General features: G+C 34.2%; 1 protein-coding gene across 1 annotated transcript in view; it reads right to left on the minus strand.

Moving 5' to 3' along the window:
- acsl2 (acyl-CoA synthetase long chain family member 2) overlaps positions 1 to 11,008 on the minus strand; it is a 38,723-nt gene extending 27,715 nt beyond the window's left edge. Inside the window, exon 1 of the mRNA XM_073819557.1 lies at positions 10,703 to 11,008. The gene's annotated coding sequence lies outside the window, so the exon portion shown is untranslated. The remainder of the gene's footprint in view (positions 1 to 10,702) is intronic.
- Between the last annotated feature and the right edge of the window lie 2,791 nt (positions 11,009 to 13,799).

The raw sequence follows: 13,799 nt of genomic DNA on the forward strand, positions 1-13,799 counted from the left end.
CCCTGCATTGGTATTCCCACAGAGTGGGAAAATGCCCCCACTCTCTCTCTCTCTCTCCCTCTCTCTTTAAATGCCACCACAGCAAGTGCAGTGATGTTTGTCTTCAGAATACTTAACACTAGAGACACCGGAACCAGGCAGCGTCACAACTACTAATACGCACATTTTGGTAGTAATATGTACACTTTTAGGTAGTAATATGTACACTTTGATACTAACATGTGCAATTTAGATAGTAATATGTACCATTTTGGTAGTAATATGTACACTTTCTGTACGAGCATGTACATTTTGGTGCTCATTTGGACACTTTCAGTACCAACATGTATAATTTGGTACTAATGTGCACTACAGGTACTAGTATGTACATTGTGGTACTAATATGTACACTTTCGGTATGAGCATGTACCATTTTTGCAGTAATATGTACACTTTATTTGGTAATATGTACATTTAGGTACTAATATGTACCATTTTGGTGATAATATGCACACTTTATGTACTAATAATGTACATTTTCATACTAACATGTAAAATATGAATACTATGTATAATATACATATAATATACATTTTGGTACCAATTTGGACACTTTCTGTACTAATATGTATATTTTGGTACTAATGTGCACTTTAGGTACTAATATCTACATTGTAGTACTAATAGTAGTCGTTCGGTAGTAGCATGTACCATTTATGTAGTAATATGTACTAATATTAATATTAATATAATAGGTACAGGTACTAACATGTCCCATTTGGTGATAATATGCACATTTTATGTACTAATAATACACATTTTGGTACTAATTTGGACACTTTCTGTACTAATATGTATATTTTGGTACTAATGTGCACTTTAGGTACTAAAATCTACAGTCGTGGCCAAAAGTTTTGAGAATTACATAAATATTGGAAATTGGAAAAGTTGCTGCTTAAATTTTTATAATAGCAATTTGCATATACTCCAGAATGTTATGAAGAGTGATCAGATGAATTGCATAGTCCTTCTTTGCCATGAAAATTAACTTAATCCCGGAAAAAAACTTTCCACTGCATTTCATTGCTGTCATTAAAGGACCTGCTGAGATCATTTCAGTAATCGTCTTGTTAACTCAGGTGAGAATGTTGACGAACACAAGGCTGGAGATCATTATGTCAGGCTGATTGGGTTAGAATGGCAGACTTGACATGTTAAAAAGAGGGTGATGCTTGAAATCATTGTTCTTCCATTGTTAACCATGGTGACCTGCAAAGAAACGCGTGCAGCCATCATTGCGTTGCATAAAAATGGCTTCACAGGCAAGGATATTGTGGCTACTAAGATTGCACCTAAATCAACAATTTATAGGATCATCAAGAACTTCAGGGAAAGAGGTTCAATTCTTGTTAAGAAGGCTTCAGGGCGTCCAAGAAAGTCCAGCAAGCGCCAGGATCGTCTCCTAAAGAGGATTCAGCTGCGGGATCGGAGTGCCACCAGTGCAGAGCTTGCTCAGGAATGGCAGCAGGCAGGTGTGAGCGCATCTGAACGCACAGTGAGGCCAAGACTTTTGGAAGATGGCCTGGTGTCAAGAAGGGCAGCAAAGAAGCCACTTCTCTCCAAAAAAAACATCAGGGACAGATTGATCTTCTGCAGAAAGTATGGCGAATGGACTGCTGAGGACTGGGGCAAAGTCATATTCTCCGATGAAGCCTCTTTCCGATTGTTTGGGGCATCTGGAAAAAGGCTTGTCCGGAGAAGAAAAGGTGAGCGCTACCATCAGTCCTGTGTCATGCCAACAGTAAAGCATCCTGAGACCATTCATGTGTGGGGTTGCTTCTCATCCAAGGGAGTGGGCTCACTCACAATTTTGCCCAAAAACACAGCCATGAATAAAGAATGGTACCAAAACACCCTCCAACAGCAACTTCTTCCAACAATCCAACAACAGTTTGGTGAAGAACAATGCATTTTCCAGCACGATGGAGCACCGTGCCATAAGGCAAAAGTGATAACTAAGTGGCTCAGGGACCAAAACGTTGAATATTTTGGGTCCATGGCCTGGAAACTCCCCAGATCTTAATCCCATTGAGAACTTGTGGTCAATCCTCAAGAGGCGGGTGGACAAACAAAAACCCACTAATTCTGACAAACTCCAAGAAGTGATTATGAAAGAATGGGTTGCTATCAGTCGGGATTTGGCCCAGAAGTTGATTGAGAGCATGCCCAGTCGAATTGCAGAGGTCCTGAAAAAGAAGGGCCAACACTGCAAATACTGACTCTTTGCATAAATGTCATGTAATTGTCGATAAAAGCCTTTGAAACGTATGAAGTGCTTGTAATTATATTTCAGTACATCACAGAAACAACTGAAACAAAAGCAGTTTAGCAGCAAACATTGTGAAAACTAATATTTGTGTCATTCTCAAAAATGTTGGCCACGACTGTACATTGTAGTACTAATATGTACACTTCAGGTACATGTATATATTATTGTATTTACTTAAATTAATATTTACAAAAATGTTGATAATGATGATAAAATAAATATAATTAACAGTTATTACAATTAAAAACATTTTTTTTTCAATATATTATTTTAAATTTATTTTAAATATTATATAATATGTTCTCATATATTATTTAACATATTATATATTTTAAATGTTATTTTTATTAAATTTATTTATTTATTTATTTCAGTGTCACTTAACCCTTCAGAAATAATTCTAATATGTCACCCTGGACCAAAAAAACAGTCTCAAGTAGCACGGGTATATTTGTAGCAATAGCCAACAATACATTGTATGGGTCAAAATTGTCCGTTTTTTTTTTATGCCAAAAATCATTAGGATATTAAGTGAAGATCATGTCCCATGAAGATATTTTGTAAATTTCCTACCGTAAATATATCAAAACGTAATTTTTTTTTATTAGTAATATGCATTGCTAAGAACTTCATTTGGACAACTTTAAAAGACGATTTTCTCAATATTTCGATTTTTTGTAGTCTAGGGTCACATGCAACCCTGGAATAAAAAAAAAAAAAAAAAAAAAACTCACTTTCTAAACTGCAAAGGTCTTTCAAAACCCTACATGTGGTCACCGTAGAGGCAAGGGTTAAAGCAACACAACAGTAAACAGGGAAATCCCTTTCATCTGAGCATCTCTGCACATCCCTCTCTCTGTCACAGGTCCACAAAAGCTGGAGATAAATGGATATAGGAGAGATGACATCTGAAAATGATTACGCATCACAGATGAGGACAGACCACTCTCTTTCTCTCACTCCCTCCCTCATTCATAAGGGCCATTGTCAGAGGTAGACAGGCACTATTGTGTGTTTCTGGCACTCACTTGGGAACTTAAACAGAACAAAGAGGGGAGAGAGTGACAGAGGCTATTACTCAAACCGGTGCCAAATGAACTAAAACGCGTCTCAAAAGAAAGGCCTACAGATTTACAGCCTCCGTCGCTGAAGAAAACTCAAGCTCTCAGACACCAACACGGCAGATATCAACAACTCACAAAGAGCGGAGTAGTGAGACAAATGTGTTTTTATTGGTTTGTCTAGACACAAAAATAATTTTGACTTTAACTTAGTAAAACCAAACAAATCACATGTACAGTAATGTACAAAAGCTGTCACTGAAAATTCAATACTTTAGAATTTTCCCATGAAGTACTAACATGTACACTTTGAGAAGTAATATGTACATTTTTTGTAGTAATATGTACACTTTAGGTACTATTATGTACCATTTTAGTACTAATATATACAATTTTGGCAGTAATATGTCCATTTCTGTTACTAATATATACCATTTTGGTGGTAATATGTACACTTTAGTAGAGCTGCACAATTAATCGTTAAAAGATCGCGATCTCGATTCGACCCCCCTCACGATCTTAATCCAGCATTTATACGATTCAGCCAATTATATTTTATTTATATTTTACAAAACTTTCGCTAGCCTAATTACTGCACAGACTGCTGTGAGCTGATGCAGTGACAGGTTCGCCGTTCTCTCCAACATTACATAACCATTTAAACTTCATCTTCAGCGCACATTCTGTCAGATGCAATTCATGGCGCCTCCGTCTCGACATACTGTACAACGCGGCATTCATTCACATCAGATGATAACTCAGCGGCAGAGTTCCACTCACACAGGGGCGTAATTTCCACTGGGGACACGCTTTTCAAAATCCTGTTGGTGTCCTCCCACTTTCAAATGGTTTTGTTAAAGTGATCTCTGGTGTTGTGCCGCCGAGAGTTTCTCGCGGTCGTTAAAACGAAACCAAAATTATCTAGGCTGTTATTAGTGTGTGGGCTATAAGTTGGGTAGTTGTGTAGATAGCTCTGTATCATGCTTGGAAAATTTGGTCTCTATTAGCACTTTGAATATTAAAAGAGTAGTACTTTTTTATGGACCAGCAGAGCAATGGAACCATATATGAGCATGACGATCCATTAACCCCTTAACTGTTACTCCCATTTTTGAACAGAGACGTGAAAATGAAGAATTGAATCTTAAATCTTTATAATTCATGGACAAGAACATTTAGTAATATGATTTTGATGTAAATTTTCATGTTAATGCAATGTATGATTTTAAAATGGCATTCCAAATGATGAATTTAGAAATTTTAAGTTTTCATCTGATATATCATTTCTTATTATTTCTAAAGTGTAATAGGGAAAAAGGCAACAAGAAAGTCTGTTTGTGAGAAAGGTCAGAACTCCTGTTATGAAGGAGATTTTTGAGGTGCACTCTATGAAACTCTTGTCATAAATTATTTTCTTACATAATTTGTAACACAAAACAAATGTCAAATATCTAATAATATATCTGCCTTAGACCTTTCCAACGATATATAGTTTGTCATGATTAGATTAGGATTTATTTGTAAAATGGTGAAGTAAACTTGGGCATCCCACAGAGTGGACGCTGACAGCCATAAAATGTTGATAGGTTAGTGTTTCTAGCTAAGAATCATTAAATCGCTTTCTCTGACTGTCATAATACCTTTGTATGTTTATTTTTTAATGTTTAATGGTGATTTTTCATTACATTTCTTTAAATTTAAAGCAAAGTTTATTTTGTCTTATTTCACTGCTATTTTACTGTTGTTTGATAACCTAATGTTCAGGGGTAAATCTTTAAAATAAAAAAGTTCTCCAGAATCGTGAGAGAATCGTGATTCTCATTTTATTCAGAATCATGCAGCTCTACACTTTAGGCACTAATATGTACATTTTTGGTAGTATGTATACAGTTTAGGTACTAATCTGTACCATTTTGGTAAAAATATGTGTACTTTTAGTACTAATATGCAATTTTAGTAGTAATATGTACATTTTAGGTACTAAAATTTTGGTACTAATAAATGCATGTTTGGTACTAATATGTACCTCTTTGATACTAATATATACACCATTTGGTAGTAATATGTACATTTTTGGTATTAATACATTCATTTTTGGTACTAATATATACGATTTTGGTAGTAATGTGTACACTTTAGGTATTTTGGTACTAATGTGTACACAATTTTAGGTACTAATATGTACCATTTTGTTACTAATGTGTATACTTTTGGTACTAATATACACAATTTTGGTAGTATTACGTACAATTTAGGTACGAATATCTACATTTTAGGTACTAATATGTACATTTTTGGTACTATTATATACCATTTTGGTACTAATGTGTTCACTTTAGGTACTAATACGTGTTATTTTGCTTATAATATGCAAACTTTAGGTACTAATATGTAGAATTTTGCTAGTAATATGTAACATTTCTGTACTAATATGTACCATTCTGTACTCATATGCACCCATTAGGAGTAAATAAGGTAGAAATGTATACCTTTTTTAAAGCACATCAGCCCAGTGACAGCTTTTGTACCTTTTAAAGTTGGGCAAGACATTCTGGAGTGTTTTAAAGCATATTTAATATGAAGACAAGTCTTTGAGGGGTTTAATACCTAATGTTCTGGAGTGTACCTTCATGTCAATCTTTCAAAAATATCTCTTCCCCAAAAATTCCTTGGGACAAAAAGTTCCAGAAAACATGGCTTGTGAAAATTAAGCGTGATGCCTGACCTTGACACAGTCCTGAACAGACTGTACCTCTCTCACAGTATTGTTTTCAGTCGTGTCCAATTTTATAAGATGTCTATCCTGACTAAGGTCCATTACTGAAGACCATTATTAGTGTGTTGCAGGTCTTCACATGTGGCCACAGGAAGCGCAAGTTTTGCGCTTGTGATCTCAGGATGTTGTTGTTTCCTGTGCGGAACAGTTAAACATTTTAGTTTGTTCTTTAGGTCGTAAAATGGTACCCACTTAAAAAAGAGAGGGGAGGGGGTCATAAACATTATAGGTTGTAGTGGAGAGAGGAAACCTTTAGGCAGAGCTTCTGTTTAAACAGTGTGATGAATAGAGAACGGCTCGTTTGTGCTGCTGACATGAATGACGACCCAAAGCAGGTGTCTTATTGCTGAGAGGCGTGCTATTACTTTTCTAATTGATTTGACTGACAGTTTTACCTGGTGGATGGTCAAATGATTGAAACAAATCATTCAAAAAACTTATATTGAAAGTTTACTATGTTTACTTATACTTACAATGCCTTAGCAAGCATATAGCACTCTCCTCACAACTATATAGCAACATGGTGAACACTATTCTGAAGATCTCAGCAATGGCACTGCAACTTCCTGGCAATCACCCAATAGTTCAACAGATAATTATTCATTCAATACCAATGGAACAAAGTTTGGTTTAAAACCAAGTTGTCTTTATCACATAAGATGTCTGAACCTCTTACAAAGCCAAGAAAACCCCAGTGCTCAGGAACAACAGGCACATTGTTAGACAAAAGACATTCAGGATCCAGGACGAACATCAGTTCCCAAGTGTGTAAGGTAAAACCTCGCCGTTAGGAGACGGAATGTAGGTAAAAACTAATGTTCAGTTGTGTGACAATGGAGAATCATAAGAACTCAAAGCCCACTGGAAAGAAAGCCTTTAAGAAAACCTTAATGGCATTAAATGAAGACTTTGCTTACAACTCAAACGCTTCTCACATGCATTTCTTGAGGGGGAAAGAAAAGAAAAGTGTACCCTCTTTAATAAAATATCTCCACAATGTCTGTGGACAACTGTGACTAATGTTTTAATTTTAATTTTATTATTATTATTATTTTATTTTTTTTAAAGTTAGGGAAAACTTTGAGATCATTATTTTGGTATTGTTTATACTACTATTTAATGTTTTGACTTCGCTTTAATTTAGTAATTGTGTTAATTTGTGTTACTTTTTTGGACTTCCAGTAATTTTAGTAATCTTATTTCTGCTGATTGAAAAGACAGTATTTCTGATTTTCATTTGGTTTCATATTTATATTTCAGCTTTTTTCAATAAATATTTTTTTTTATTAATCTTTAATTTACTTTTATCTCGGTTTCAAGAAAACAGCATTTTTTTTTATTTTCATTTGTTTTCTTATATACATTTCATCTTATATTTATATTTTCTTTTACCGTAATTTCAATATTTTAAAATACTTTGTTAACAATAACACTTGAATAAAAAACTCTTAATTTCCTTTTTGAATTTTAAGAATTTAGGAGAAAAATCTGAAAGTTATTTTAGTTAGAAATTATTTTTGTTTATACCTTTTTAATATTTAATGTTTTGTTTCAGCTTTTTTTTTTAACATTTTATATTTAAACAGTTTCACCAATTGCGTTTATATAATTTTGTCACGTCCTGCTTAAGTGTTTTTTTGGAAATACAATGTGTAAATATTTTTATTAGTTTTTGGTTTTATTTTTTATTTTGTAATTATCTTTAATTTACTTTTATTTTGGTTTTAAGAATTTTAGTACTTATTTCAGATTTTTATTTTCTTAAGTAAGTTTAATCTAATATTTATATTTTATTTTAGTTGAATTTCAATAAATTTAAATATTTGAAAATACTTTTGTTAACAGTAACAACAAATTTAAAATCTCTTAACTTCCTTTTTTAATTTAATGAATTTAGTAGAAAAATCTGAAAGTTATTATAGTTAATTACTTCAAATTACTGTTTATACTTTTTCAGTATTTGATGTTTTTGTATCAGCTTTTTTATTTAATGTTATACATTTTCAGTTTTTATTTTAAACTTAGTTTTAGTAATTGTGTTTACAATTGTATGTCATGTCTTGCTTATGTGTTTCTTGTAAATATAATGTGTAAATATTTTGTCATTTTTATTAGGTTTTGTTTTTATTTTTTATTTATATTTAATTTACCTTTATTTCAGTTCCAATAATTTTAGTACTTAACCAATTTCAAAAAATAAAACATAATTTTCATTTTTTTTATGTTCTATTAAGTTCCTTTTTATCAAACATTAATATTTTATTTTTAGCTTTATTTCAATAGATTCAAATATTTTGAAACAGTCTGTTAATAACAACTCTGGAAAGAGAACTCAATTATTGCATGTCTTCTAAGCTACAAACGAGCAACCTAAGTTTGCACAAAAACATCTATCTCTAGCAGTGGATAAAACAAAGCATGTAAAATAGCAGGTTCACAGGATATGATGTCATATGAAATGGACTCTAAAAGTGGCATTCCAGCGGATTTGAAAGGGAATATGACGAGGAGGCAGGGAACGAGAGCGCAGGAGATCGCCTGAGCGCCTGCCCAATGGTTAATGAATGAAGGAGGGGGTGAGTGAGAGAATGGCCCGGGTGTTCTCTGGCTGTGATTCCCAAATGAAGCATGAAGAACACAGAATCACACTGAAAAGGTCTGGTGAGGAGAGAGGAGAGGGAAGAGGGAAGAGGGAATGGGGAGGGTGTTGCATCACAGTGGACAAATTAACTGTCTGTGGAAAAGCAGTGATGTGTCCTTATGTCTGACGTAATACAGTAAAATGCAACTATGTCAACCTGTATAGTGGAAATATGTTTTCAGTATATTCCAAAATTTCACAATATCACTACTGTGAAATATCAGAATCATATCCTGAAGACACACCTCAAAACATGTTTCATCCTACAGCTTTCACTGCTTTTGTGCTGCTCAGAAATGTTATTCTCTATGAGTCATTTTAAAGTATTTCCTTACCAACACCAACCTGACGACTAAACCAACTCATGTATTTTGGATCGTGCGAATGTGTTACACCAGCACAACCTTATTCAGCATGACTAGACATGCCACACACAGGCACAACATCCACAATGCTTCAATCTTCTGCATCTCAACAGCAGTTTTGCTGGAAGCATTTTACGGTTTTATTTCCTTGACATACAGCAAGCACACCCTTACCTCATTACATAATTGACAAAAACACACCCAAAATGACCCGGCATGACATTAAGACTCGTTACTGAATCGTTACATAAATCTACAAACTACATAGTTTATTCAAAGTAGCCTATTCAACAATAACTGTGCTTTCACTCTGTAGACTCACATCCCTGCGGAAAAAAACAGCATATGCTGGTTAGGTATGTTTTGGTGCTGGGATGCTGGCTTTAGCTGGTTTATGCTGGTCCTTTGCTGGTTTATGCTGGTCATTGACCAGCAACATGACCAGCATAAACCAGCAAAGGACCAGCATAAACCAGCAAAGGACCAGCATAAACCAGCAAAGGACCAGCATAAACCAGCAAAGGACCAGCATTAACCAGCTAAGGACCAGCATAAACCAGCAAAGGACCAGCATAAACCAGCAAAGGACCAGCATAAACCAGCAAAGGACCAGCATAAACCAGCAAAGGACCAGCATTAACCAGCTAAGGACCAGCATAAACCAGCAAAGGATCAGCATAAACCAGCAAAGGAAAGGACCAGCATTAACCAGCTAAGGACCAGCATTAACCAGCTAAGGACCAGCATTAACCAGCAAAGGACCAGCATAAACCAGCAAAGGAAAGGACCAGCATTAACCAGCTAAGGACCAGCATTAACCAGCAAAGGACCAGCATTAACCAGCTAAGGACCAGCATAAACCAGCAAAGGACCAGCATAAATCAGCTAAGGACCAGCATAAACCAGCAAAGGACCAGCATTAACCAGCTAAGGACCAGCATTAACCAGCTAAGGACCAGCATTAACCAGCTAAGGACCAGCATAAACCAGCAAAGGACCAGCATAAACCAGCACCAAAACATACCTAACCAGCATATGCCGTTTTATTTCAGCAGGGATATAACTACAATTACATACATTTGTCCAAAAAACCATTGGAATCCTGATATGAATTATAAGGAAATCCTGTTAACAATATCTTTGATTGTTAACAAGTTGAAAATGTTTAAAAGTAGTTAATTTATAAGTAATTTAGGCATTTATGAGAGCGCGCCTCTACTTGTTTACAAAATACGTGCACGTGTCACGAACTGACGCCAAACTTTTAAAACGTATGAACCTAAATAATTCATATAAAAGCTTTTTACAATGTGTGAACGTTAAAATTCACATCAAAGTACTGATGTGTTGAGAAACAGACCGAATGTTGAATCACAAAGTAGACGACGGAGTGAATGATGAATGAATGAACTGTTTCCATTGATGAATGTCAGATTCTTCTTTCTACCGAAATGCTTTGTTTTATTTTTTTTTGTTTTTTTTTTTTTCCTTTTGTACGAAATCGCTGCGTTTATACATAGTTTGTGTAAGTTTTAAGAAACCGGCTCTTACCTGTGTGTGGAATCTGGGTCACTTGTCCTCCTCCAAAAGTTTGTCTATTCTCCTCAGACTGTGGTAAATCCCTCCCGGACCCCAGAGCCAGTGTTTAGCCCCTCACACAAACACGCCCTCGCTCCCCCTTCTACAATAAGCCTGCCCCGGGCAAACACTCCACAAACTTCTCGAGGTACAGATCTGGCCATTTAAAATGCGCGCGGGAAGTAAAGTGGTCTCGCGTGACGCCGGTGTATTCCAAAGGAACACGGAAAATACAATGACATAGGAAAGACATGATCAGTAGGGGGCAGTCATGTAACGCACTGGACTGGAGCAGGCTGAAAACATTGCTGCAAACTAAAAGGTACGGTAACCTGGAGGGGACACCTTCGGTTCACTTATGTTTGTCGTGGCCACACAAATGAATTCGTAGGAACGTCATATTACTTTTTGTCATTGCCACGAGATATTAATTCCTGGGAATGTCATATTATGTCGTGGCCACAAGATTATTTTGTCGAGGTAACGACATCCTAATGTTTAATGCATAAACAAACCTGCGTAACCATAACCCAGGATTATCAGAGATAGGTTTGTTAATATTTTTTATTTTGAGTTAAGAAATGATTATATTAATTGTTATAGAAATTAATGCAATATTAAGTTATATATTAACAATAGGCAATGCTGTATATGCGAATGTCTGTGCGCGATGTAGACAGCATTCAAAAGTTTATCAAGAATAAATATTAGATATAAGTACTTCAAATTAAATAGCCCTGCAAGAAACATTTTATGCATCCTAAAGTCTTATCCATTAATTGATCCTCTTTTTTCTGTAATAAATTTATTATTCGTTTATATTCAGTATGTCCCCCTTAATTTCGATCTCTTAACATTCCGAATCTAAATGACAAATGCTGGCATGCAATTAAAGATTTGATTATGCTATATGGCTGGGATTTTAAATATATATATATATATATATATATATATATATATATATATATATATATATATATATATATATATATATATATATATTCATTTTTAGTCTAATTATAACCTTTATAGTGTTTCATTGTCGAGTGAATCATTCACGTTCCATTTGTAAATCGTATGGTCACACACGGGCATTAATACAATCATAAAGTCAAAACTTTATTGGCATAATTGTCGTTCACAATATTTGCTAAATATATGCCAAATAGCATATACAGAAAGTTATTTAGGTTAAGCGATTCAAAGTAGATAGCTCTAAATCACTTATTATTTATTATAATTATAGGTTATTATTATTTCAATACCTGGTTAGGGCTATTTATTTTTAACGCCTGACAATTATGCCAATAACGTTTTGACTTTTTGATTGTATTTATCCCCGTGTGTGACGATACATGAGTATGTTTTCATTTACAAATGAAACTACGTGATGATTCATTTCTCAGTAAAACAGTTTAGTATTTATATAGTCTAGTATATTAATTAGACGAAACAAAATAAAATATGTTCAATTCAACCTTTAAACTACATTCCAGTAAAAATCAGTCATATCATATGTCAAGCATTTACAGAATCATTTACATGAACGTTAAAGAGAGCCAAATTAAGGGGTGTAGGCTATTCCCAAAACTTCCTCATCTAATTATGTGCTTCGACATATTTTGTTGGCAACATCTCCAGGAAGTCTGTAAACTGCACAAAACTTCATCGTTTGTGAGTTTCCATACTGATGTTATACCGAACTTTAATTTATCTATTCATCGCATTAATAGATTTAATTGAATGCCAAAAACACATCAACTGAAACTATTTTTCGTTTTAATGAATTATATCTATTGGATAAAAAGATATAGCTTAGTCAACAGCACTAAAAATTTGATTTTTTTTTTTTTTACAGATTCTAATAAAAATGACATTTTTTAATGAAAAGCACTGCACATTTGCTCCATTATTTAACACACATGATTCAGATTAAGGCTCATTTGCATGAGTTTCATGAACTAAACAGGATCAGATAAGAGAAACATACTTTAAACATATTTTTTTCTTTTGCAGTTCCAACAAACATAACATTAAAATTAAAATCTGGAGCGATGTGGAAAGAAATAATTTATTTTCAATTCCATGTTGGAAAATCATCCAGTAGGATTAAATTTGATATACACTCTTAAAAATAAAGAAAGAAGGTTCTTTGGAAGATAAAAAGGTAAGTAAGAAATGGTGCTCTTCGGTCACTTTTGACTTTTTGAATTTTTGAATCGTTTTGAATTTTTAAAAATCACAGTTTAATTGGAATGATATGAAACTCTGTGACTTTTATGCCATTTGGAATGTCAACACACAAAAAAAATTGAGGGCATGATTCAAGCAGGCTAAGTGGTCGTAAAAAAAATAGTCACACTTGTGCTCTTCGGTCTAAAATGACCGACCATAGGAAATGAATGGGAAATCGACAAAAATACAAATATTCAGAGAATTTTTGTGTGTACAATCTACAAATCCTCCACAATACTGAAAGAAAGTACACAGCAGTGAAGGGGTGACACTCTAAAACACACCCATTCATAAGCACACCCATTCACACACACACACACACACACACATTAATATACACGCCTCTATTCGGTCACTTTTGACCAAAACATTTTTGGTTTTTAATTTTTCAAAAAATCACAGCTTCATCAGAACGGTACCAAATTCAGTGACTTTTATGGCATTTGGAATGTGAACACACATAAAAAATGAGGGCACGATTCCAAAAAAAAAAAAAAAACCTTGTGCTCTTTGGTCAAAAATGACAGACCACAAGAAATGAATGGGAAATCGACAAAAATACAAAAATTTAGAGAATTGTCTCTTTCTCACACATCCACACACACGCACAAATGAACTGATTGAGAATAAGTAAAATAAAAAAAATATATATAAAAAATTACATATCCAGAGTGCAAAAGACACACTCTCTTGCATATACTAAAAATTAACACTTCAAAGCATATTTATAACAAAAAAACTGTCCCAAACTGGATAAGAAATAGTCTTTGAGATTGTTTAAATGTATGTTCAACTATTCCACCTAATAAAAATGCTGAATCAATTGTCTAAAAAC

The sequence above is a fragment of the Garra rufa genome, chromosome 15 (genome assembly GCF_049309525.1).
Source record: "Garra rufa chromosome 15, GarRuf1.0, whole genome shotgun sequence".
NCBI lineage: Eukaryota > Metazoa > Chordata > Actinopteri > Cypriniformes > Cyprinidae > Garra > Garra rufa.